This window comes from Giraffa tippelskirchi, chromosome 10 (genome assembly GCF_054371585.1).
Source record: "Giraffa tippelskirchi isolate mGirTip1 chromosome 10, T2T-mGirTip1v1.2.pri, whole genome shotgun sequence".
NCBI classification, from domain to species: Eukaryota; Metazoa; Chordata; class Mammalia; order Artiodactyla; family Giraffidae; genus Giraffa; species Giraffa tippelskirchi.
In genome coordinates, this window is record NC_137284.1 from 123,602,375 (window position 1) to 123,627,843 (window position 25,469).

The following is a 25,469-nucleotide window of genomic DNA, read 5'->3' on the forward strand; positions in this document are numbered from 1 at the left end:
ACAATAGAGTATGAGAACCACTGCTTTAAGAGTTAAAGCATGCTACCAAAGAACTTCTTTATGAAAGGAAATAGACTCACAGACATAAAAAAAAAAGAATTTATGGTTACCAACGAGGAAAGGGTAGGGAGGAATAAATTAGGAATTTGGGATTAACAGATAATCACCACTATATATAAGATAGATAAACAACAAGGACCTGCTGTATAGCACAGGGAACTCTATTCTGTATCATGTAATAACCTATAATGGAAAAGAATCTGTAAAGGAATATATATATGCACATAAACTGAATCACTTCACTGTACACCTGAAACATTGTAAATCAACTATACTTCAATAAAAACAAAACTAAAGACATTTATGTGAACACTTTTTTAAAATTGTATTTTTCTCTGTGTTAACATTCTAAATAATTTCTAGGAAAAGCAGCAGTTTTTGAGTTCAGAAACATTCACATCTTTATTTTAATTTCTAGTATCAATCTAAACCATGGTGATATTTGTTAATTTCTTTCTCAAATGGTAAAGAACCTGCCTGCCAATGCAGGAGATGCAAGAGACTTGGGTTCGCTCCCTGAGTCAGGAATATCCCCTAGAGTAGGAAATGGCAACCCACTCCAGTATTCTTGCCTGGAAAATCCCATGGACAGAGGAATCTGATGGCTTTAGTCCATGAGGTCTCAAAGAGTTGAATACGACTGAGTGATTGAATACACACATGAATAAAAAAAATTATTTGTACATGTTTCTCATTAACTCATGATTATACATAAACATAAAAACATTTTTGAAGATATTTTACCTTTCCAAGATACGTAGACTATTAAGATATTCTTCATCAAACTTGGATACTTGAATATGAATGGATATACTTTGCATGAAAAATTTTTACAGTGTTAGAGATAGACAAATAATAAAATTTGGACAGTACTGCAAAAAAAAAAAAAGGTTAAGTCAATATCTTTAAATTCCAAGTTGGTAAACACTTAGATTTTCTGTCTTAGAAAGATTTTATAAATTTGCTCACCTGATCATTACACATTATATCTCTATTTGCATTACACTTTATTTTTGATAGTTGCTTACATATAAATTTGAATACTTATAAATCAATTTAGTTTTCCTCTGTGGTAAAGAAAGTTAGATACCAAATTATTTGATACTATGGAAAATTTTTATTTATGATTTCCCAAATATTGTGCCTAAACTGAATTAGCAACTGGCTTAAGGATAATTTGTACAGTTGTATTTATTTATCTGAATTTCTCTTTAGGGAATAGAAGATATACCTTTGTATGCATTTTAATATACTTGTGTTTGAATGTGTGTTGTCAACAAAAACACAAACCTTACTAAATACAAAAAGACTGTCAAGTCTCTTATTTGCTAAAATAACCACCAACCTTATGAATTATTTTTCTATTGTTACTTTTCTTGGCCAAGACTTTGCATTTGTTTTAAAGTAAGGTCTTGATACTGAAACTACTAGTTTCAGGATGTGGAAATATTAATTGAGTTTATCTCCAGAAAAGGGGAAAATGTAAGCGTAACTGGTAAAAAATGTTGGCCTGGTCTGTCCAATGACCCACCCCGTCACAGTGGAAATTCTTAATATGTATTCAGACATATTTAAAATAAATGCCATAATGGACTTAACAATCCATTTTCTTTGATCTGAACGCTAACACTTTGTTAACATTTGTAAAAAACCCTCCAAAACAGTAGAGGTGTAAAATAAATTTGGAGTAGTACAAGTTTAGCATTTACTATCAAAATTTTTCCTTTTATTCAGTTTGCTTGTAAGGTCTCAAAGACACTTTTGTTCATTCTAGTAAAAATATTCCATATTCAATCATTTTTCACCCTCCTGCAGGTTCTAGGGAAATCTGATCATCAAAAAAATGTGATGTTTTTTCTGATTTGTCATTTGGTACACAGCGGATTGCCTGAGTTTCCGTGGTCGGTTTTCAAAACTGCTCTTCTTTTAAAATAGACCAGCTTTATGCATGCTCCCCATAAAGGAAAGATGGGTGCTGATGATTTGGTTGCTTACAGGAAAAACAGGTGTGATTTTGGAATCAGAAAGAACACAATTTGACTCTCAGCTGTTTGCTTACTGAAATATCTTTTATGAGTCACTTAACACCTTGGTTTTCTTACTGATACCAAGTACCTACATCAGAGGCTTTTTGTGAGGGTGGAGCAGATCTGGAGACCTTATTGGAATGAAGTATCTACTTCTCCCAGGGCTTCCCTGGTGGCTCAGACGGTAAGGAATCTGCCTGCAATGCAGGAGACCTGGATTCGATTGCTGGGTCAGGAAGACCCACTGGAGAAGGAAATGGCAACCCACTCCAGTATTCTTGCCAGAGGAGCCTGGTGGGCTACAGTCCATGGCATCACAAAGAATTGGACAAGACTGAGTGACTAACATTTTCACTTTTCACCTACTTCTCATGAGCAACTTTAGTACAACTTGCTGACTGTGGTTGACACTGCTGGAAGGTATTACTTGAAAGTTGCTAAGAGAGTAGATCCTAAAAGTTCTCATCACAGGAAAAAAAATGTTGTGACTATATGAGGAGATGGGTAACTCATAACTAAACTTAATCATGGTCATTGTTTTGCAATATGTGTGTGTGTCAAGTCACTGCACAGTATACCTTAAACTTACATGGAACTATGTGTTGATTATATCTCAGTAAGAATGAAAAAGAAAATCAGAATGCTCTCAGCACAGAGTGGATTGATTTCCTGCTCCAACAGTCACTTCGGGCCAATTTCATCATACATACAGACTTGGTGTTGCTTCTCTAGTAAAGATCATAGAAAATCTTATTTTATTTGACTGGGAGGTGACGGTTTTATCATTGGAAAAAGCCAGAAACTTTCTCTATAAAATATTTCAGATAAAAGATATATAAAAGCCAGAACTTTCTCTATAAAATATCTCAGATAAAAAAACATGCTTGGGAAAAAAAAAAACCCATGCTTGGGACTTCCCTGGTGGTCCAGGGGTTAAGAATCCACCTTGCCATTCAGGGGACGTGGGTTCCATCCCTGGTCAGCGTGCCACAATGAAAGAGCCAAAGTGCCACAGCAAAGATCCTGATTACTGTTAACGAAGACCCTGTGCAGCCAAATAATAGTAATAAAAAAGCATGCTATCTGATATTTTTACCTGGCTTATTTTTATCTAATAGCAGCTTTAAAATCGATATTTCTCTGTGGTCACTAATTTGTTTACCTGCATGTCACCTTATTGGAGAGAACTTGCTTTAAATATTCAGGTGCCAGTCTGCAACACAGCGTCCTTGGTTACCCTCTCTGTTCCCAGTCTCACCAACCATCCACGTGATGTGCCTGCTTGGGATCTTATTTTAAGATCTGCGACTTACTAATTACAAATTGAGAAAATCGAAGTTGTCCTGCTGAGTTTGCAGCCTTGAGGGAAAGAAGAGGCACCCTCATGCTTGCATGCCACTCACTGTTAGCAGGTTCTGGTTTTACCCCAGGAATTAGAATTTTTGAAGGGCAGCAGCTAGTATTCAGTGAGTGCCAACTGCATGCCAGGTGCTGCCCAGGTGCTCATGGTCGCCTAGCTGTGGGTGCATTGGTGGGAAGGAGGAAGAAGGGGATTGTAAGGATGGTGCAGCTCTGAAAAGAGCAGATGTGTAGACTGGATGGGATCGGCAACCCCATGCAGATCCTTAGGGAGGGAAAGGAAAGACAGAGGAAAGGTGGGAGTGCCCTTGTTAATCCTAGATACAGGCAGTGTCTTCAGCCAAGTGTGTGAGTGGGTGGCAATTGACGTTTGTTGGCTAAAATAACATACACTGATATTTCATTTCTGTGAGGAAAAGAGGATGAAATGCAATCTGGTTGTCATTACTTGCAATCTTTTTTTTTACCTCCTAACTTCACCACTCTGAGCTTGTGCCCACCTGCCTGTTAGACCAGTGGTCCTCAGAGTGTGGTCTCAGGCTGGCAGCATCAGCATGCCCCAGGGAACTTGTTAGAAGTGCAGTCTGGGTCCTGCCTCAGGCATATGGAACCAGAAATTCTGGGACTGGGACCCAGCGATCCATTTTAACAAATTCTCTAGGTGATGCCAGTGCAGCTAAAGTTTGAGAACCTTTGTGTTGGAGCATCTTGTGAAATGATTTGGGTCCTGGTTAGAATGGGAACACAGAAACAGGGAAAGAGCTGTGGTCAAGTCGGGAAGGGGGGGGAGTGTCACCTGCCTGATTTCTTTTGACTCTTCAATCCAAAGTAACTGGTGGCTGGGGAGTTCAGAGACAGGAGCCAGTAGACTTAGCTCTCTCTTCTTTTTTGTTATTTGTTTAAGCCCCTCCCTTATTAATGTATGACATTAGGAACCTGTCCTTTGATATCCTTTGAACATATGTGTGTTTAGCCCTCAGGTTTGCAGGCAGCAGGCCAAGAACAATCATGGAGATTCCATAGGAGAAAATGGTCCTTGTTGATCCTCCAATAATGGATTCATGGAAACTTATGAATTTCAAAAGAAAGTTAAAAGATTCACAAGGTTAAATCAGTATGACAGATCCAGAGCCCTACGCGTACTTGAACTCTAAGTTAAGTCAGTCCAACAGCCACTGAGTATGTGTCCAATTTCACCTTCTTCCTTACAGCCTTTGAAATCCCGTTTAGGCCTCTTAATTTCAAGAAATGAAAAAAGCCAAACACTTTATTCTTCTCTACAAGGCATCAAGGAGAGGGGGTAATAAACAGGACCTTGCTGATGGAGTTTAATAAATACTGGTTTACTGCAACCCACAATGGAAAGCAAATACATGCAATTACTTGCAAATTTCTTCAGTGTTTGTACTTATAAATCTCTGCCTAAACCTTCCCAGCTGGGAGTTCGGTTAGTCTTTCTGCTGTGGAACTAGGGCTTTGTTCTCTTCGTTCAGCCTCGGCACAGTCTGGAATAATTCAGAAATGTATTAGAGAGATTGCCGCTCCCAAAAGGCATAAGGAAATAACCTTCACTCTCGGCCTTAGGGAAATCAGCCCAATCAGGGTTTGGGCGGATTTCTCGATTAAACAAAGAACTAACTGTGCACAAATTGCACCTTAACAATTTGTAAGGAGTCCACCTTAGAAATGTCTTGCAGATGGAAAGCTGATATTTTTTAATCAGGCCAGCGGGGCTGCTCGAGTCAAAATGTCACCAGCATTTTCCCACTGCTCCCCAATTAACATCCCCCCAAAATTAAATTGAAAGTTGAATTTATAAGCAGTCCACAGCTTTGGACCCACTTCTCCAGGTTGTCAAACATAGATGGAAAGAACTGCTTCTGTCTGTGCAAGGGTTCAGGGTGTGTGCGGGTGTGTGTCTGTATGTGTGGATGATTCAGTTCATCTGGAACACATCCCAGGGAGCTTTGAGCTGTCAATTTTTATTTTAGCAAATTTCATTTTGGGAACCAAAAAAGGGGTAGAGAGTTATTGCGCTTAATGTGGTTGTGACTTGATGTGCTCCTAGTCAAATTATTTAGAAATCAAAATCAGGCCCCTGTGTTGCTATGGAATGTTGTTTAGAATAAGACTTTTTGGAAAGATTTAATAGATTTCTGCTGATTGTAAGAGATGCTCATGCCAAATCACCACCTTTGTGACATTTTAAGAGAAATGACTGTATTTTGATGGCAATTCTGGGAATAAGGGAAGGTATGTCTAAATCTGTCCAACTTGTAGTACTCTTGCTTTAATTCAGTGAAGAGGTATGTGCTCAGCTAAAACAGGCATTTCTGGGAATTCCCCAGTTGTTCAGTGATTGGGACTCCAAACTTTCACTGCCAAAAGTGCAGGTTCAATCCCTGGTCAGGGAACTAAGATCCTGCAAGCCATGTGGTGTGGGCAAAAATAAAATAAAAGTAGGTGTTTCCAAGCCATCATGCTCACAGGGGCAGCCTCCCAAACTTCTGTAACTGAATTTCAGAAAAGGGGACACATTACATTAAGTCTGGCAACTGCATCCTGGCCTTAACTAGACAGCCCTACATCCTTAGTATAGTGAGACCACCAAGAATGCTTGTCAGCATGGTTTACCTGGTACAGAGTTTTGAGCTGTGTTTTGTGAAAAGAAACTGCAGCCCCATCAATTCTGCTGGAAACTCTTGTGATTCCTTGTGGGAATTAGAAACCAGCCTGAGAAAAACACTTTGAGTTTGGAGTCTCTGATATTTACAAATGGCTTTCCTCAAATGTTCTTTTTGGTTTTCTTAGAAACGCAGGCTTTGGACGAAGTCATCAACAAGGTCTCTTTCCCTTGTAATAAAAGTCTGAAGGAAAGACTCCTCCACAGAGCTCAGAAGACCTTGGTCCAGCTTCTGGACTTTGCAGGATGGGTCTTGCTGGCCTGGGTCCCCTCCCTTCTCTCTGAGCCCAGCTCCATTGCTTGTCCTGGAGAGAAGTTGATGCCAACACGGCTGGCCTCTGGTATCTGGCGAGTCATGTGCGAGAGCAGATTGACAGACTCTTGCTCCCCCGTGAAGAGGATCCCAAGTCAGTTTTGGAAGTTACAGTACACTTTCCGAATGCTGCCTTTGCAATTTGTTTCCAAACAGTGGTGACAGTCTGTCATCCTATGCTGCCAGTATCAAATGTGCAAGTTAACCTGGCGGGGATGTAACTGTGGAATTCAGAATACTGGTGAGACATGTGGGTCAGCGAGGAGTATGGTGTGTGAAGCTTCAGGGATACCCAGCTGGTGCATATTATTTAAGACTCAGTGGAACTGGGGGATCCATTTTTAGTCCTGGCTCTGCGACCTCCAACGATTTGTTGCTTTCCTCTGAACTTCAGGTTTGTCACCTGGATATTGGGGAGAAGTATATTGTCTTTTCAGATCTGCTGGGAGGAGATGGCCACAACTCAACACTATGAGCTAAGTTTGGTTTTTTTCCTTCTTTTTTTCTGGCCATATCATGTGGCATGTGGGATCTTAGCTCCCCAGGGATAGAACCCACTTTGGAAGCATTGGAAGCCCAGAGTCTTAACCACTGAACTGCCAGGAAAGTCCCATATGAGCTATTTTGGAGCTAACTTCTGCATGAAGAAATCTAAATCGATCAGTGGTGAGGGAAAACAAAAACAAAAACCTTTGAATGTATCTCATTAAGGTGATTAAGCTTTAAAGAGAATGCAAGTATTTGCAAACTTGAGGTTGGTATTTTGAGCTTCTATTTTTAAAAACATCCCCATATTAAAGACAAATTCATCTTCTCTTTCTCTCTTTCATATATGTCAGAATCTTCTGGCAGCTCTTGACCATATAACTACACTTACAGTGTTTGACAATGAACCTCGGTGCCAGAATGGACATTTAACTATGCTGTGGTCCTGACACGGAACAGCCTCAGTTACTGAGGGCAGCATATCCCAAACCATAGAATCCACAGTGGCATGTAGGGCCTGAAAGTCCCAACTTTTTTTTTTTTCAAGTGGCATTTCCATGCTCACCAGATCCATACTCATCACTTTAATCTCAGCTCCAGCATAAATTACCATGTACAGCCTTTGAGATCATACACTTTACCAAAAGTATTTTCATGTCACCTGGCAGCTCCAGCCTGAAACATCATTTGTTTCAAAAGCAGGCAACAAGCAAGTCAAAACTATTTCCCGTGAAGAGTCCTGGTCTTCTTTCAAGCTTGAGTTTCAGACATCTCCCCTCCTGCACCCATTTTAGTGAGATTGCATTGTACCCATCAGATGGGACGGCTTCGCTGTTTGCAATGCTCAATTGTCATTTTTCTTAAAACCGAGTTGCAGCTAAGTGACTTGTTGTTCTCAAAACTGTTACTAAAAGGCATTTGGTTCCCATACTGTAACATGGAAAACTACCTGTCAGGGAGCTGCTGGCATTATAAATCAGGGAGTCAACCATGTAAGGGTGCACCTGGGTGGTGGGAGTGAAAACGCTGCTTAAAAAGGCATCCATGGAGTCAAACCACAAGGCCCTTCCCATGTTCCTCTCAGTCCTCTCTCCTTGTGCTAGCTGTTCTTCTCTATGCTTCCTCCTGTCTTTCTGACCAACATATTGAGTGAAAGCTCAGAGATCCATATTCTGTGGCAATAATTTTTTAATTTAATTTTTTATTGAAGCATAGTTGATTTACAAGTGTTAGTTTCTGTTGTACAGCAAAGTGATTCAGTTATACACACACACATATATATGTGTGTATGAGTATATTATATATATATTCTTTTTTCTGTTCACTTGCATTATGGTTCATCATAAGATATTGAATATAGTTCCTTGTGCTATCCAGTAGGGCCTTGTTTATCCATTCTGTATGTGATAATTTTCATTTACTAACCCCAAATTCCCAATCTTTCCTTCCCTCTCCCACTTGGCAACCATGAGTCTGTTCTTTATGTCTGTGACTCGATTTCTGTTTCATAGAAAGGTTCATTTGTGTCATATTTTAGATTCCACCTATAAGTGATATCATAGGATATTTGTCTTTTTCTGTCTGACTTACTTCACTTAGTATGATCATCTCTGAGTCCATCCATGTTCCTGTAAATGACATCATTTCATTCTTTTCTTAAGGCTGGGTAGTATTCCATTATACCTGTATACCACATCTTCTTTACCCATTCGTCTGCCAGTGGGCATTTAGGTTGTTTCCATGTCTTGGCTATTTTAAATAGTACTGCCATGAACATTGAGGTTCATGTATTTTTTGAATTAGAGTTTTGTCTGGATTTATGCCTAGCAGTGGGACTGCTGGATCGAATGGTACCTCTATTTTTAGTTTTTTGAGGAACTTCCGTACTGTTGTCCATAGTGGCTGTTCTTACTTACATTCCCACCAACAGTATAGGAGGATTCCCTTTTCTCCATACCCTCTCCAGCATCTATTTGTAGACTTTTTAATGATGGCCATGTGGGACCTCATTGTAGTTTTGTTTTACATTCCTGTAGTAATTAGTGATGTTGAACATCTTTTCATGCACGACACAGTAATTTTTAAATACTGACACCAAAAATTATTATTGAATCAAAGACCTGGAACTCCCAGGAATGTAGGGAAATCTGGTTGGTAGGTTGAGCAAACACCCACAATTGAAAGTGTGCAGCTGTGCATTGGAGCCTTTATCCCACTCCAGAGGAAATACACTTTTTAGTTTATGAATGACATCTATCTGTGGATGGCCTGACATTGGCCAAAGTGGGCGCCTTGATAACTCCATAGACAGTCCAGAATTGCCCCAAGTTGATAAGATGGAAGGGGCTTCAGAATGGCACACTCACTATTGTGAGACCATAGACTGACCTCTTAGCAAATTACGGGACGTTGAAAGGAATGTAGCTTTAACTATGGGTGTTTATGGATTCTATTTTGATATGTTTTATATGAGTGTTCCTGAAAATATGACAAGGTGACCTACATAACAGATGAAAAGTCTAATTTGATTTGGACGGTGCTTTGGTCCAATCCAGTTACTCCTTTGTTGTAAGGGATCTATGTAGAACATTTTAAATTGCTCATATAACAATAAAAGCAAATGGGTAAATTTTAAAAATTGGTTTAAAAAAAGCTTCCCACATATTTGGAAAGGAGACAAAAAGCCTTCAGGTTAATTCACTTCTCTGCAAAGCTAAAACTTGGGCCCAATCCTTTGGGTATTGGTGAAGATGTTTAGTTTATTTAGTTTATTCACCATTTTCAAAGGCCCAGAATTTCCCAGTATAAAAGCTGTTTACAGGGACTTCCTTGGCAGCCCAGTGGTTAAGACTCCATTCTTCCAATGCAGGGGATGTGGGTTCAATCCCTGGTTGGAAGATTAAGATCCCACATGCTGCAAGGCATGACCAGAAACAAACAAACAAAAAGTTGTTTACAAGTGGTTCTTCTTGCCCCATCTCCTCTGTTTTCTTGATGTGTTTTAACTGACACTCACATTTGATCACACCAAATTAATCCCTGGAAGCCCATGGGTTGCTGTTTAATAAGATTTTAAAAGTTTTCATTGGGCACTTAAGTAGGGGACCTAGACTTGCTGGTGGGTCACATGAAAATTGTTCTCATTTGAGTTTGAGTTTTTCTCACTTGTGATGTGTTTGACACCCAGTGGTTTCTATCAGGGCAGGTTTTGCAGAAATGAATGTTCATGGAAAATATTTCTTTTTAATGTTTCCACCATGTTACTTTAGAACAATTTCAAGATAAAACTTCATCAATTAAGGGAGTATTGACAGTGATCACCTCTGCTGTGGGGCTCCTTGTCCTCTGAAGACTGTTGTTCTGTGACAGTGTTTTCTTCTTCAGAACTTCTGAGGGAAACCCCAAGACAACCCACCACAGTTTCTAGTTCAGTCGTAATTTAATTATTGTCGTGGGTAGGTGTGACAGATGTTAGTACTTGCCACCAACCCTAAATTATATAATGTGCTGTGAAAATAAACACCTTGCTGCCTAGTCCTTTTCACTCTCAGGTGTGATAAGAAATAAGTTGGGGTGGGAGGAATAGGGGGTGGGATGAATTGGGAGATTGAGATTGATGTATATACACTACCATATGTAAAACAGATAGCTAGTGGGAACCTGCTGTGTAGCACAGGGAGCTCAGCTCGGTGCTCTGTGATGACATAGAGGGGTGGGATGGGGGTGGAGTGGGAGGGAGGTCCAAGAGGGAGGGGTTATATGTATACATATAGCTGATTCACTTTGTTGTACAGTGGAAATTAACAGAACATTGCAAAGCAATTATACACTCCCCCCCCAAAAAAATTCAGGGCATTAAACTGCTTTCATGTGACTTGGATAATCATAAAAGGACCTCCTTTAGAGAAGAAATTTTGTTTTTCTTACCTGGACAACCTAGCAGGTACCTGGCCCCCACAGTCTGCCCTGTTTGCAAGATTGATTCCCTGGGATACTCTGATTGTAGGGAGCTGAGTGTAGAAACGCCACATCACAGGTACCTGATGGAGCCAACGCAGCACCCAGGTCACTTGAGCTATCAGGTATGGGGAGGAGGAGAAGTGAGATGGTTTATACACATTCTGTTTGGAGAAAGGAAAATGCAGGGTAGATTGAAGTTTGCAAAAGTATAGGAAAATGATTTAGGGCATAAAAAGGGGGCTTGCATTGTTACCAGTTTGTGTCCCCATCCCCTTATTTCTTCATGATCAAAAATCCCGTTTTGGTGATTTCTTTTTCAGTAGTGCCCAGCCCTAGCATACGCACATGGGCATTTCTACACAGATGGATTTCTGTAAGAGTTAGTACTGGCCAGTCAAGGACCCCAGAGCAAAACATGACTGTAAGGTTCTTGGGCTTCAGTTAAGGGATATCACTAGAGATGGGCAAAGGATGCCTTCTTCCTAGACCTCTTTGCCCTAATAACCAACTCAATCCTCCACCCATGTGGCTCTTAAGAAAGCACTTTTGTATTTCTCACTTGTCAGGCTGCATACTCATCCTTCTTCAAGGCTCCACCCAGCCAGGCTGGGATGAATGGTCTCAGTTTCCTCATCTGTGAAATGGGATGACTATAGCACTTTCTTCAAAGGGTTAATATGTTTCTAGCACGTAGATTCTTCTGGCATTCCCCTAATGTCAAGCATCATCATTTTTATTAATTAAATGAATGTGAATTGGGATTGGAAGTGTACTCTGTGGTCATGTAATCTAATCTAGGTTTCCTAGGTGGCACAGTGGTAAAGGATCCAGCTGCCAATGCAGGAGACACAGGAGGTGTGGGTTCAATCACTGGGTAGGGAAGATTCCCTGGAGGAGGAAATGGCAACCCACTCCAGTATGCTTGACTGGAAAATTCCATGTACAGAGGAACCTGGTGGGCTCCAGTCCATGAGGTCGCAAAGAGTTGGACCTGACTAAGCATGCGTGCAACCTAATCTAGCTCTCTAAGTCTCTAAAGAATTGAACTCAAGCCTTGTCCCTCAACAGCTGAAATTCCCTGATGGCTTCCTTGCCTGACAATAGTGGGCACAGTTCGGGTGCTCAGATATACACAGTGAGCCACACTCCACTTGGATGGAAAAAACTTGGTTTCTGGAAAAGAAAAATGATCTTTTCATGAGAGCCCAGATGTATTAGGGATATATTAACCATAGGGAAGGTACTGGGATAGTTTTCCCAGTTGATGTTTGTGGGTATCAGTATCACATGCTCTTTTGAAGGCTCTACTGTCATCCTTGGTGGCTTCACATTGTTAATGTTCAGCTCCTATTCCCTTGATCTACAAGGCATTACACCATAGAGCTGGATCACTCCATTACAGAGCCTGCATTGATGCCCCGCCCACAGTGGGCCATCCTGATAGACCTCTTCCAATTTACCTGTGTGTCTGTTGACCTGGTGGTCACATTACTGTCTGCTTAAGCCTGAAGTCCTCGCCACCTGCTTTCACATTCTTTTTCCTGGATGAAAGAGTGTGATCTGACAAAGAGCAGAGCTCAGCAAACTGGTCCAGTAGAAGCAGTGAGGCCCTAGAACTATAGTTCTTGCTTGGTCTCAGACACCTGACATTGACTATTTCAAACATTTTCTTCCTTCCTTAGGCTTCCCCTCCTCCCTTAGAAAAGATGAAGTTTCTTGAAATATCACTTCTACTCCTGATGTCTTGTTCATACTTATACTGTAGTGACAGGCTTCTGGCTTCCTATTGATGTTGCTGCCTTATTAATCTTCTCAAAATGCCCCAAGATGCATATTACCCTACTGCTCCATGGCCCTGGCTCCCCATTGACAGCATCATGAAATTCTTGACTTGATCTTCCACTGCTGGGAACCCATGAGAATGCCTTGCTTTAGTCAGACTGTGTAACTCGCTTCAGGGCTGCAGGGTACCTTCTGATCCCATCACCAGGCATAGATGCCTTGCTCCTGTTCAGGCCTCTCTGCCTGGTCTTGCTTCTCCCAGAAGCAACTTATAATATTGCTTCTGTTTTCTGTTTTGGTTTTCTTGGCCATGAGGCTTGTGGGATCTTAGTTCCCCAAACCAGGGATCGAACCTGCACTCCCTCCATTGGAAGGTGAAGTCTTAACCAATGGACCACCGGGGAAGTCCCCTCAGTAATCTTTAATACTCCTTTTCCTACTATGACTAATAGTAATGATGGAGGAAAATTGAGGCTTGGAGATGAATAGCTTTTCAAAGTTTGCATAGTTATGATAGAGCTGAGATGTGAACCCAAGTTTGATGGTTTCCAAAGCTTATCCTGTTCATTAGCACTCCACCCCAGTTTCACTTGCTACCAGTTGGAACCAGGATCTGTTTGGTGAAGGAAGTGCCTGGGTGCCCTGCTGTCCATGAAACCAACAGTCAATGAATAAGTTGACCTGCCTCTTTATAGAAACTAGATCTAAAAGAAACACAGCCTGTCTGTGCTAGTGATTCATTGCAAAGCCCTCCATTTCTCTCCATTATTGAAGGCTGGTCTAGGGCTTACTGATCTTTCAGTCAAAATAATTTTATTTTGATAATCATTTTCAAAACATCTTAAGAGTAGGCAACACTAGTATTCACAAGACCGATGATTGGTATCTTGTGCTTTGTGGGTACCAGGAGGGCACGCCCATCTGCTCTGAATTCCTTAGTTTACTCTGGCTTCCCTTTCACATCTTGGACTTTGCCTTTCCTGGACTTAGTACAGTTTTTAATATTGTAAATATTTGTGTGATGAATTAACATCTCTCTCGTTCTTGCTAATAGCAGGAGGGTAAGGGCCATGTCTGTGCCCTAAGTGTCCAGGACAGTGCCTGGCACAGTGGATAAAATCCATATTTGCTGAAGTTTGAATAAATGATTGAATGGATGAGTGGATGAGTGGCAATGCACCTTTATTCAGGTATCCTATGTAGGACTGGCAGAAAATTGATTGTAAGGGAAGTATTTTTTTTATATCCAATTAGATTCTAAAACTGAAAATTTAGTTATGTGGAGAAACTACCAATCCACTTGGGAAATTAAAGGAAGAACTAAAACAGAGCTTGGTTCCTGTCTTTTTGTTGCATATATTTTCAATGTGATTCTTTCCCTTACCACTTCCTATTTTTGGGCAATATTTGAAGCTATGTTTTCAGGCATCACATATACTCTTTTGCTGTTGTAATAAAATGAAGCCTTATGGAAGAAAGATAGGCATATTCACCACGTTTAATTCCATGAATGAGAAAGCAGTACTTGGTTTCCTGTATCACATATCTTCCCTCTCTGTCCAGTGGTTAGGGCTTCTGCCTTCCTGTGCAGGGGTGCAGGTTTAATCCCTGGAGTAAGAGCTAGGATCCCACATGCCTTGCAGCCAAAACACCAGAACATAAAACAACAGAAGCAATATTGTAACCAATTCTATAAAGACTTAAATGGTCCACATCAAAAAAAAAAACAAAACAAACTTAAGTATCCAAAAGCGGAATAACCAGCATCCTGTAGCAAGTGAAAGTGAAAGTGTTAGTCACTCAGTCCTGTCTTACTGTTTACGACCCCATGGACCGTAGCCCGCCAGACTCCTCTGTCCATGGAATTCTCCAGGCAAGAATACTGGAGTGGGTTGCCATTCACTTCTCCAGGGGATCTTCCCAACCCAGGGGTCAAACCCAGGTCTCCTGCGTTGCAGGTGGATTCTTTACTGTCTGAGCCACCAGGGAAGCCCCATTCTGTAGCAAAGAATTCAGAATTTATTGTGTTCTTGGTCAATATTCCTGGGTGTCAAGGAAGTGCAGATCTTTCATTTTCCAGTGGAAAAACTGTTGTTCATAATGACTACTTATTGCCTTAATTTTAGAGCTCTGTGTTTCTCTTCATCAATTAGCTGTCTAGTTCCGGGATACGGGGTTTGTGTCTTTATCAGTAGGTATCACTTCATCTTATTTGTTAGTTCTTCATTACTCTGAAATCTTTTATCCGATAGTGTTAGCCTCCGTTCCCAGAATTAGGTTTCTCTGAACCAAGTGCATTTCCACTCTGCTGTGTTCTGTTCATCATTTTCATTGTCAGTTCAGAAAACTCTGCTGGAAAAATCCAGTGCCCACTGGGTTTCCTACAGTCATCTCAGTGCCTAATTTTGTGGCTTCAGATGCAGTATGTTACACTGTTATTCATTCCAGTTTCCAGGCCACTTTTCTCTTGTGGCTTTCATGTGTAGATCTGCCAAAACATCAGCTCTATCTTATTACAGCCCATGGGTTTGTGTGCTCCTTAAATTTCCCAAAGTGCTAGACTTTCAGAAATTCTACTTTGTAAAACATGGGATCGCCTGTCTGTGGAAGCAAGATTGTTCCTCATCGAGGTCTCAGCTGCTCTCAGTTCCTGGGATGAATCACAGACACTCTTGTGGACACTGTCAGTTAACTTGGCATTATTAAAGGGGTGGGATTAGAAGTTAAGTTGGCAAAGGACTTTTATTTAGCTTAGAAAAGATGAGATGTGGGGGATGATGAGTAGATGTACTTACAGAGCCATCACAAGGAAAATCAATTAGACTCAATGTGAGTGGCTTCAGAATACAGAGCTAGGACTGACTGATGGGTAAAAATTAGAGAGAGGAATATTTGCTAGTGTCCAGGGGTCAGAGTTCTCACCCACAGAGCAATCTGAGATGTGTTTTTGGAATGGATATGTTTTTCAGACACTGAGTTCTCAGACATGATATAGAGGATTCCTGCAAAGCAGTAGATCAACAGATAACTCTTCAGCACCTCTTGATTCTGAAATCCCAAGGGTTGTTTTTATACTAATTTAGCCATTTTAGGATAGCTTTCCTTTCCTTTCTTTTCATTTCATGCATCAAGGATTGTGAATTCTTTTTGTGGTTCAGGTTAAAGAAGAATTCTTATCATGGACCATTTCTTATCCTGTTGCTTTGAAATGGTCACACTTTTAGTCCAGTTTTATTTGGACAATCTGTTCAAAGAACAGCTCCTCTGCAGTAGCAGCCTGAGGGGTGTGTTGTTTCATTTTGTTTGTTGCTGTTTTATTTTTAAATAGTCAGAGTTATTTTAAAAAAAAATAACCAGTCAAAGACTCAGGCCAGGGTCTCTGTACAGTTGTCCGGACTGTTCACTGCACAAAGGACCCAGCTAAGAGGACTGAAGTTGAACAGATTCTTTGCTGACCAAGCTGTGCTTCTACCCAGAGGCAGAGTCCGTCTTTTGAATCTGCAAAAAGAAACCATCAGCTCACCAAGAAGGGACTGGGTCTCCCCCAAAGAAACACGATTCTCTATTATTAATATATGTGAAGATATTGTCCATATAGCTCTGGTCATGAGTTTGGAGGTAGGTATACTGTTTCATTTCATTTATGGCTCATCAGAACTGACAAGGTTAAGCCTAAACACCCTTGCAATTTTATTGATGGGCTATGCTAAACGTGGTACTAACCATTGCCACTCTTTGTGACAAATTCCATTATTTTTGCCGACTCACCAAGCATTCTGATCTTGAAAGTGTCTTGAGGATTTGCTACATTTTCCAATCTTGATTTGAATATTTGACCTTGTGGGGACATGACCCTGCACGTTCTCCTTCTAAGCCTAAGAATTCCTTTTGACTCTTCTGTTCAGTGTCAACCTGTAGGGACAATACATGTGGTTGAGAAGCCATTGGGCATTTATAAATGCCCGGCACCTACAACCTTCCTCTGGAGTCTTAGGTTTACTCTAGCCACAGTGTGAGTGTGCCTGTGATGAGTGAGGATAAACATTAAAGAATTCCATGCACCACAGGCAAGACTGGTTATTTTTTAAAAATAAAAACAGCAGCAACAAAATGAAACAAAACACCCCTCAGGTTGTTACTACAGAGGAGCCATTCTTTGAACAGGCGCCAGAAATGACTCCTCCCCAGACACCAGTTCCTTCAGTGTTTCAGCCCCCTCAGCAGTTGTGGCTGTTCCTCCCTCCTCTGGAATGCAGGGGAACTGAACGTACCACACCCACCCATTCACAAAAAGCCTGGAGGAGAGCCACCTTCCCTCCACTGTTCTCCTGGGCCCTCTCCGGCTCAGTTGTCTGGCCTCTCCCCCTGCTGCTTCCACCCCCACCCAGTCCTTGTTCTCTGACTGCAACGAGTGAGGAGCTTGGGCTTTGCTTGGCCAGCAGCAGCAAGCCTGTGACTGTTGCACTGCAGCTTATATTTGTTTTATTGAGGGAAAACTGATTACATCAGTTTCAGGTGATGTTTGTACACACAAGGTGATCGCCATGATTAAGTCTAGTTACCATACATCACCGTACAATTGATCCCTCTTCATCTATTTTGCTCACTCTGTAACCCCCTTCTCTGATAACCACTAATCTGTTCTCTGTATCTTTGAGTTTTGTTTGTTCATTTGTTGTGTTTTTTAGATCCACATATTGTGTGAGGTCATTTGGTATTTGTCTTTCCCTGTCTTGACTTACTTCACTTAGTACGATGCTCTCACGATCCATCCACGTTGTCACAAATGGCAAAATTTCATATGTTTTTCATTGTTTCATTAAGTTCATTATAGCTGAATAATATTTCATTGTACATATATTCTGCAATTTCTTTGTCCATTCACTCACCTCTGGACACATAGGCTGCTTCCATATCTTGGCTATTGTAAATAATGCTGCAGTGTACCTGGTGGGGGGTGCAGATATCTTTTCAGTTAGTGTTTTTGTTTTCTTTTCATAAATAACCCCAAATGAGATCCTATGCTCATTTCTTTTTTTTTTTTTTTAAGATCTCATTCACATTTATTAAAACATATTATATACACATATTGGAGAAGGAAATGGCAACCCACTCCAGTATTCTTTTTGTTTGTTTGTTTGTTTTTTAAAAGCAGTGGTTAGATGCCACGAAGTAGGTGGCAATGCCTTAACTGTGTGTGTGTTGTCAGGCCCGAGACCCTCTTCCATCCTTGTCAAGGGGAGTGCTAACCTTCTCTCCTTTCATACAACACCTATGCTCATTTCTTAACTGGAATGTTTGGGGTTTTTTGCTATTACGTCTTTTGAGTTCTTTATATATTTTAGATATTAACCTCTTATAAGATATGTGATTTGTAACTTTTTTCCCATTTAGTACGTTGCTTTTTCATTTTGTTGATGATTGCCTTTGTTGTGCAGAAGCTTTTTAGTTTGAAGTAGACCCACTTGTTTATTTTTGCTTTTGTTATTTCTGCTTTTGGATTCAGATCCAAAAATTCAATGCTGAGATTAATGTCAAGGAATTTATCCTCTATATTTTCTTTTAGGAGTTTTATGGCTTCAGGTCTTATATTCAAGTCTCTAATCCATTTTGAGTTTATTTTTGTGTCTGGTATAAGACAGTTGTCCAGTTTCATTCCTTTACATGTTGCTGTTCAGTTTCATTCCTTTACATGTTGCTGTCCAGTTTTCTCAACATCTTTTAATGAAGAGACTGTCCTTTCTCCATTGCATATTCTTGCCTCCTTGGTTGTAAATTAATTGACTATAAATGTGTAGGTTTCTTTCTGGGTTCTCTATTCTGTTCTACTGATCTAGGTGTCTGTCTTTTTCCTGAAATACCATACTGTTTTAATTACTATAGCTTTGTGACAGTATAGATTGAAATAAGAAAGCGTAATGTCTCTGGGTTTGTTCATTTTTCTCTAGATTGCTTTGCTATTTTGAGTCTTTTATGATTCCATATAAATTTTAGGACTGTTTGTCCTTTCTCTGTGAAAAGTGCCATGGGTATATTTAATAAGGATTAGATTGAATCTGTAGGTTGCTTTGGGTGGTGTGGACATTTTAACAATATTAATTATTTCAATTCATGAATATGGGATATCTTTCCATGTATTTGAGTTTTCTTTGATTTCTTTTATCCGTGTCTTATAGTTTTCAGTAGACAGGTGTTGCAACTCCTTGGTTAAATGTATTCTTAGGTATTTTATTCTTTCTGATAAAATTCTAAGTGGATTGTTTTCTTAATTTCTCTTTCTGATAGTTTGTTATTAGTGTACAAAAACACAATAAATTTCTGTATATTGGTTTTGTACTCTGCAACCATATAGAGTTCATTTATTAGTTCTAACAGTTTTGGTGGAATCTATACGGTTTTCTGTGTACAGTATCATGTCTTCTGCAAATAATGACAATTTCACTTTTTCCTTTCCAATCTGGATGCCATTTATTTCTTTTGTCTTGCCTGATTACTATGACTAGGATTTCCAATATTATCTTAACTAGAAGTGGCAAGAGTGGGCATCCTTTTCTACTTTCTGATCCTAAAACGTTTCAGCTTTTCATTGTTAAGTATGATGTTAGCTATGTGTTTTTCTCATATTGTTTTTATTATATTGAGGTATGATCCTTTTAACCCATTTTGTTGATAGTTTTTGTCATAAATGGATATTGAATTTTGTCAGTAAATGCTTTTTATGTGTCTTTTGAGATGTTTATATAATTGTTCTCCTTCAGTTTGTTAATGTGGTATATCACATTGATTCATTTGTGGCTGTTGAACCATCCTTGCATCTATAGAATAAATTCTACTTGATCACAGTGTATAATCCTTTTAATATATTGTTGAATTTGGTTTGCTAATATTTTATTGGGGCTTTTGCATCTCTGTTCATTGGGGATATTGGCCTGTAATTTTTTTTGTGTAGTATCGTGTCTGCTTTTGGTATCAAGGTAATGCTGGCCTCATAAAATAAGTTTGGGAACATTCCCTCGCTCTTCAATTTTTTGCAAGTGTTAAGAAGGATAGGTATTAAATCTTCTGATGCCCAACACTCTCAGTTCCCTGAATTTACACTCTGCTCACTCACAAGTTCACTCATGACTTGGTGCCATTGCTTTGCATGATCCTGATGCTTTTGCATTTCAATTCTCTCTTCAGGATCCTTTACTGTTCTTTATTTACTTTGGGTCAGTAGTTTGCAGATTTTTTAGCAGTAGAGTTTAAAAAATTGTGGGAGAGACCAGCCTAGGGATGCCAGATACTTATTTGTTCAAATATGGACAAGAGGGCTGCGATGGGTTGGGATGCTAGAAACGTAAAAATAAACAAATAAGTAAAAATATCATCTGTTGTTGCCATCAGTTCAAAAAAAAGAGGGGGAGGGGGCTACTCTCACACCATAAGGGCATAAGAACTCATTAAGCAGAGAATTTTCTTTCAAAAAACAATAACTTTAGATGTTGACACATTCACCACTTTTATGCTAATTGCCTTAGCTTTCTTTAGCTTCTGTTCATTCAACATAAATTCAGATTTCCAGCCACTATTTGGAAGCCACTTCTGCAGAGGAGTCTAAAAGAACGAGCTCTTCTTCCAGCCCCAGAATAAATATAAAGCCACCAGGAAGCCCATCTTACCCATGCAGGAAGCCACCAGATGGATGTCTTGGCCAGGGTCTGTCCCTGCTTATGTGGCCATAAAACCAGAAGTGACCAAGGTTCTACTGCTTCCTGTTGCTGACTTAGCCCCCTAATCCTGTCCCTAACCCTTTAACCCTATAACCTGATGCGACTGAGGGTGCCGTTGCTCTTATCTTGTGGCCTCAGTGGTGGCAGCTCACAGGTATGCTGTGAATCAGATTAGGATGAAGAGTAGACCCTGAGGCCTTAAGTGGAAGCTATTCCAATTCTGAGGCTTAGCCACGTGTTCAGCCTCTGGACTTTTTCTCTCTCAGTAAAGTTGCAGGTATCAAGTAGTGACAGTAGCGTGGATGCTGCAGGCCATAAGAAGAGAATGCTTGCTGGACTTGGAGGCCAGCCTGTTCAATGACGGAGTACACTAGAACCTCTGGGACATGAGGCCGGAAAAACACATGCTTCCGCCTGCCTGCCCAGCTGCTCCCGCTCCAGCCTCATGTGGCTGTTCCACAATTTAGCCTGCTTGGCTGAAAACCAAATGTAAAAAGGATATGGGAAACCTTTAGGGACTCAAAGGAAGTCTCAAAATTTAGGTGTGCACTGAGAAATTTGATTTCCTGGTGGGGTGTCTGGGCCCCTCAGATGAGCTGAGGCACTTGGGTGTCAGCTCACACCCTGCTCATTAAAACTGCTGTCCTGCGACCCCGTCCTGGGAGGTGTTCATAGGATGGGGCAGAGCTTCCTGTTGGCTTGAGGAAAATTCATTTCCATTCCACAGATGTGTGTTGAGAGCTGGTTATTCCTGAGGCTATCACGGGGCAGACCTGGGCTTTCCATGGAAAGATTCCAGCTTGCAAATCCTGCTGTTTGCTTGGTGAAAAGAAACTGAGCTAGGCTGCCTTTTCTTTCACACAAACATTTCCTGAAAAGGTTTTCTATCATCTGTAATTTACTTAAGTACACATTATCTTCTTTGTAATCTTTCCTTGATTTTCTTTCTCTTTCCCCATTGCCTACTCTTTCTCCTCTTTTCTGCTTCTCATTTTTCTGTCTCATTGCCAATAGTTTTTTCTCCATGGAGCTCTGCTTTCATGTAGGGCATTTTTTGTACATGTTTGCAACTAAATTTATGCTCCTTAGAAACAAGATTCTCTCTGAAAAAATAATTTCAGGGATCAAGCTATAATCTAGTTCCATATGTAGACATAAAATACGAAGCAGACCAAAGAGACAATAATTTAGAATCTGATTATCAATCTGCTAAAAGGCAGATTCAGTTGCTCTCCTGATTTCTCCCACCTGAACTCAGGGTGCATAGGGACAGACGCATGCTAGACTAGGAGATAAAAGACCGAGTTTTAGGCCTGGCTCTAAAAGCCCAGGGGAAAGTTGTTTATCCTATCCACAGTTTCCTCACCTATAAAATGAAGACAGAATTTCACGCTTCATATTTCTTTGGATAAATCCAGATCATAATTATGAATGCTCTTGGTTGTCTTAGTTTGGGCTGCTGTAACAAAATGCCAAAATGGAGTCACTGGGACTTCCTTGGTGGTCCAATGGTTAAAAATTCACCTACCAATGCAGTAGACATGAGTTTGATCCCTGGTGCAGAAAGATTCCACATGGCCTGGGGCAGCTAAGCCTGAGTGCCAGAACTGCTGAGCCCACACTCGGCAACAAGAAAAACTACCACAGTGAGAAGCCCGACTAGAGAGTAGCCCCTGCTGCTGCTGCTGCTAAGTCGCTTCAGTCGTGTCCGACTCTGTGCGACCCCATAGACGTCAGCCTACCAGGCTCCTTGTCTCTGGTATTCTCCAGGTAAGAACACTGGAGTGGGTTGCCATTTCCTTCTCCAATGTATGAGAGTGAAAATTGAAAGTGAAGTCACTCAGTCATGGCCAACTCTTCACGACCCCATGGACTGCAGCCTACCAGGCTCCTCTGTCCATGGGAGTTTCCAGGCAAGAGTACTGGAGTGGGTTGCCATTGCCTTCTCCAGAGAGTAGCCCCTACTTGCCGGAATTAGAGAAAGCCCTCTTGTAGCAATGAAGACCCAGTGCAGCCAAAAATATTTTAAAAAAATGAAGTCATTGGAGGTTCATCCATTATCTTGGGTCACATGAACTTGGATCAAAGATGCAACCAAAACATAATTCCTGTCCCTGCTTCCTTTTTAATATGATACATTTGGTCTTTCAGTTATCTCTCTGGATGAATTGGAGATGAGATAAGAAGTTCAGCTCTTTATAGCCCTGTAGGGTTCTACAGATGAAAGTGAAAGTTGCTCAGTCGTATCTGACTCTTTGTGACCCCATGAACTATACAGTCCATGGAATTCTTCAGGCCAGAATACTGGAGTGGGTAGCCAGCTGTTCACTTCTCCAGGGGATCTTCCCAACTCAGGAATTGAACCCAAGTCTTCCACGTTGCAGGTGGATTCTATACCAGCTGAATCAATCTATAGATAGGTCCACATGTTTTATATTCTCCTGACTCAAGAGGTGGAGCTTACTTTTTCTTCCTGGACTTAATGATAGTTCTAGCAAATAGGGTATGGTAGAAGTGATGGCATGTCCCTTCTGAAATTAGATCATAAAGGATGGTGGCTTCCATTGTGGGTGGTTTTCCAACTGTCTCTTCAATCATCCATTCTAGGGGTAGACAGCTGCCCCTTCACAAGACCTCTTAGGCAGCCTATGGAGAGACCCACGTGGAGGAACTGGCTTGCTGGTGACTCTGAAAGTGACTTGGGAAGCACTTCCTTCTGAGTCAGGCCTTGAAATGACCATCATCTAGGGTTAACAACTTCACTGCAACTACATAAGAGATCCTGAGCCAGAACTACCCAGCTTCACAGGAACTGGGAGATTGTAAGCTCTATGGTTTTCAGCTGGTAAACTTGAGGTTATTTGTTATGCAGTAGGGAGTGACTAATGCAAGGTCAAACCTGCAGAGTGGCCTTGAAACTGTTTTGACTTTGGAATTTGATGTACACTGTAATGTGCCTCAGTTGAGTCCCTGCACTACTAAGATTGGTTCACTGAGACAGCACCCATGTACCTGCATTCAGATGGTTTTTAGGACTCAGCTTTCAAAAGGTCCTTCTTGACTTTGGGGCAAGTCAAAGAGAAGTGCTTGCTACCCGCAGTTCAGATCCCCGTTTCCAAACCTTCTGAAATTCACTTCCTAAGCAGAGACACTTAGAATTGTAGGCAACCTAATTATAAGCATAGGAAGTGAATTTGGGGCTACCTGACCCAGAGACTGCCTTCAGCCAGGTAAGATATTATCCTGACTTTCCTGATGAAGCCCTAAAGTAATTCAGGGGGCTGCTACAGCTGATCAGTGGCTGAGCTGTGAGTTTTCTTCTCCCATCAGCCAGGGTTATTTGATAGTAAGTAACAAAAAGAGATTGCAGTTCTTATACCAAAAGGAACTATTGGGATGCTCTCAGAAGCTTGGATCTATCAAAATATTCAAAGAAGCGGGTGATTTAGGCAACCAGGAGTGGTAGGAGGACTCTAAAGAAGGGTGGTCCCTTTGGGGGAACAACCTCCAGCCATTTCTCCTTTTCCTCCGTTTCCCAAGGTTCGGGTTCCCAGGAGAGACCTCAGTTGTCAGTGCCAGGTGCCCTGGCTGTTCCTAACAGTGAGGCTCCTAGCTTTTTGATTTACCCACCTACTACGAAGCCTAAGTGGGCTCCCCAGGTAGCACAGTGATAAAGAATCCACATGCAGTGCAAGAGATGCAGGAGACATAGGTTCAATCCCTGGTTTGGGAAGGTCCCCTGGAGGAGGGCATAGCAACCCAGTCCAGTATTCTTGCCTGGAGAATCCCATGGACAGAGGAGCCTGGTGGGCTCCAGTCCACGGGGGTCACAAAGAGTCAGACACAACTGAAGTGACTTAGCACACATGCATGCACACGAAGCCTAAATACAATAGAGGAATAATTCACCAAGGAAATCAGTTCTTTAGGAAGAAAGAATAGATATTCTGCAGTCAAAAAAATGACTGAGGTCTCCTGCCATATGCTTTTCTCTTCTTAGATTTTGCTGAGAATTTTTATATTCTTTATTACTGGTAAATATTCACTACTTCTCTTGCCCAGCAAGAGAACAGAATGTGGACTTCTCTCCAAGACTTGCTGGTGTACCCTTGCGCTCCTTAAAGTGAGGTTGTGACATTTCCTAGGGCTCCCACAACAGAGTGCCACAGACTGAGTGGCTTGAAATAACAGAAATGTATTTTCTCACAGCCCTGGAGGCTGGAAGCCCAAAAGCAAGGTGTTGGCAGGGCCTTGCTCCCTCTGAAAGCTCTAGAGAGGATGCTCCTTCCTTGGCTTTTCCAGCTTCTGGTGGCCCCAGGTGCTCTTTGGCTGTGGCAGCATCGCTGCAGTCTCTGCCTGTCTCCCATGGCCTTCGTCCTGTGGGTCTTCATCCACATTCCCTCCTCCTAGAAGGACACTGGGTCATATTGATTTAGGAGCCAGCTTAATGATCTCAACCAACCTGATTACTTTCACAAAGACTTTCTTTCCCTATAAGATCACATTCACACATTCTAGCAGTTAGAACTTCAGATCTTTTTGTGGGGCCCAGTTCAGCCCCCCAGTACTGAGCAACTTATTACATCCTTATTCTGCAGGATACGAGGTGGGTACAAGTTGCTGGATTTTCACAGTCCTCAAGGACCTTTGTTTGTGCTTTGGCTGCACTCTGGACAGCTCCCAGAGCACTGCTGTTAGTTTCTTGAGGAAACATTTGGGGGCTGGATCCCTTCACTTTATTTACTTTATTATTTTAAAATTAATTTTTATTGGAATACAGTTGCTTTAGAATGTTGTGTTAGTTTCTGTTGTACAGAAAAGTGAATCAGTTATACGTATACACATATCCACTCTTTTAGATTTCCTTCCCACTTAGGGGGTCCCTTGGTTTTAACTGACTGATTTTGATTTGCAGTAAAGTGTGTATCATGGTCGTGGAAAGAATGTACTCTAGTGTGTGCTCACTTATATCAGGCTGTGTTTGGAAAGTGTGTTTTGTTTTAAATTGTACAATATTGTATATTGTAGAAAAGTGAAATTACAGGGGAAAACAAACCTAATTCATAACAAATAGTGTTACCATAGTA

The 25,469-nt window shown here is 41.0% G+C and overlaps 1 protein-coding gene and 1 non-coding gene across 6 annotated transcripts in view; one reads left to right on the top strand and one right to left on the bottom strand.

Annotated features, from left to right (window-relative positions):
* GLI3 (GLI family zinc finger 3) overlaps positions 1-25,469 on the top strand; it is a 306,186-nt gene that overhangs the window by 121,303 nt on the left and 159,414 nt on the right. The window lies entirely within an intron of this gene.
* LOC145524965 (U6atac minor spliceosomal RNA) lies at positions 17,817-17,942 on the bottom strand. Its single transcript, XR_014067994.1, has one exon. It is a non-coding gene; the product is annotated as a U6atac minor spliceosomal RNA (small nuclear RNA).